Source organism: Glossina fuscipes, unplaced genomic scaffold (genome assembly GCF_014805625.2).
Source record: "Glossina fuscipes isolate IAEA_lab_2018 unplaced genomic scaffold, Yale_Gfus_2 60, whole genome shotgun sequence".
In the NCBI taxonomy this organism is placed as follows: Eukaryota; Metazoa; Arthropoda; class Insecta; order Diptera; family Glossinidae; genus Glossina; species Glossina fuscipes.
Window position 1 is genome coordinate 3,954,130 of NW_023998432.1, and position 2,389 is coordinate 3,956,518.

A 2,389-nucleotide genomic window follows, 5' to 3' on the forward strand; every position below is an offset into this window, starting at 1 on the left:
TTTATCACTAATTTAGTGTTTCGGGTATATGGAGAGAGCCGGTTTTTGGCGAATTCCGAGGTGATGTCCCCTATCCAGGGTAATGAAGTTAGGTTCTTCTGATAGGTTTTAGTGTCCTTTAAGACATATCAAAATCTGTAGTCTAACAATGGTTTTAACACGATTTTAGCATCGCATTCTTTCAGTATTTGTAACGTACTTTTGCATGAGATTTACTAGCAATAACTAAGCATTTTTGGTTTTGCGTTCCTAATTAGCGACTTAGTATGTTTTATATGTGCACGTTCGCTAAGATTACTTAATTTTAATACTTATTTTACTTTATTGTTATTCATATCGCAATATATTGTAATTCAGCAACGACATTTTAGCGAAGACACTGACCATAAAAATGTGGGTGCTCAGGAGTGAAGATAGCCCACCATCACCTGCTGGAACTACAATTTTATTCTTTATCGAGGAATTTCCTTACAGATTCTTGGTATGCCATTGTTTATCGTTTTAAGCTCTTTTAAACATCTCGAAACTCCTGAAACAATCATAAAAGAAAAGGTCGGATGAAATCTTTACACGTTTGACTTCGTCATATTCACAATAAAAACGAAGAAATACTAAAACCTTGTAAATTAATTTTATGAGTTGAAAAGCTTTACGACACAGACCAGAAACGTTCCAATTATTGTTTTCGCTATTATGGATGCTCTCCTGGGCACCAATTACCAAAAATCCAAAACCAAAAGAAAGAAAAATTGTTTTTCGATGTGGTCTGAAACTTCCCAACCAGGTCAGTCCGGTACTAGGCCTCGGCGGAAAAATCCAGTCAACAAAAACGAATACATTCCTGAACTTTTGCTATTCCACCTCTACGACAGTCTATAACCAAATCTGATGGGCTGGCTGCAACCCAATCTCAAGGGCCAGCGATTCTTAGAAGCGACATGTGTCCACCTGAAATAGCAATAATCATCTCCGATGTTAAAAGAATTAATCCGTCCGACGATCGGTGAGGATCGTATTAAAGAAGCCGAAAAAAACATATTGTACTAGTACCTTTCTTGTTTAAAATCTGATATTTTACTTACAACATAATAAACACAGTGGCCAGCGTAATTCGTCATTCTTAAATTTTTACTTAGGTTCAGATAATATTAATTTCTGCATCTTAAGCGAAGTTTCGTTTTGAGAAACGATAATTTCTTCGAGGTTAAAATCGCTAATTATGCATCAGCCGTGACAATGGCTACGGCAGTGTTAACACACTCGCTAAAAAAGGAATTAATTTCAAGAGTATTCTTTACAATTCAGCTGTTGATGTTATTATCATCAAAAGTACGATGTAAAACCCAATCTTTTCGTCGTATCATGGTACCGAGTGTTGACGTACAAACTTTTCGTGATGAAATTCATAGATTATATGATTTCCTTGATGGTGAACAAAATGTGGTTGTAGTCGCAGATTTCAATGCTAGACATAAGTCGTACGACAATCATCTCTCAACTAATAAATGCCAACAGCACTAGCAATTTTAAAGTTATAAACAATGGAAAACCTACTTTTCACTGTAATCTGAACAGTCTCACGGCAAGTAGTGTCTTGCATGTAAGTTTCACTAATTTAACTATTTTGTCATTTAATTAGAATATTACTAATGCCTCAATTGATAAAAAGCAACACTCTAACATTTTATTTCAAAGATACAGCGATTCGGTACAAAAAATAGCAAATTTCGTTTCATTCAAATTCTTAACGGATTGTCTGTCTACATTTGATTCACTATCCCTTTTTACATCGATTTAAAGTACTTTTCAATCCGACATTTAATCCGCTAGAACTATTCAAAATTCAGCAAGAAATGTACTTAATTTCGGGAACTAACGTGCGTTATTAGAAAGGAGAATTTATCTTTTTAATTCATGATGAATTTTTTTTTTTTTTTCTTTTTTACGTTCAACCATATTTTATCTTTATAACATTCCTTTTGTGTTTTCAGCCAAAGTTTGGAACATTATTTTTTACATCCCTTTCAACAACTGAACAATCTGCAATAACACTTAACATACCGACTTTAACCATCACGGCCGCAGTTTTTTGTGATGTTTTATATACATTTCTTGCTAATAATTACTACTGCTTATTATCTGAACACAGAAGCCATAAATTTATTGGTTTATTTCAATTCAATATCCAAAACAAAAAAAGAAGAGTATTGTCCATGAAAATTCTTCGTTCACAATTCAACAGCAGAAGTTCTAACTGAGACAAGACAGTGAGGTGTTTTTTTAGATGGGATTAAGGATTGGAAAAAAGAAATAGCAGGGAGCCTACAAGTGATGACTGAAAAAAATCTTGGGAGCGTATACCCTTCAGAATCATATTAACAATTAAGTG

The 2,389-nt window shown here is 33.9% G+C and overlaps 1 long non-coding RNA gene across 1 annotated transcript; it reads right to left on the bottom strand.

The window, feature by feature from the left end:
* Positions 1-266: 266 nt before the first annotated feature.
* On the bottom strand, positions 267-1,817 carry LOC119637601. Its single transcript, XR_005247288.1, has 3 exons — positions 1,083-1,817; positions 619-948; positions 267-529 (listed from the first exon to the last, which is right to left on the bottom strand). It is a non-coding gene; the product is annotated as an uncharacterized LOC119637601 (long non-coding RNA).
* Between the last annotated feature and the right edge of the window lie 572 nt (positions 1,818-2,389).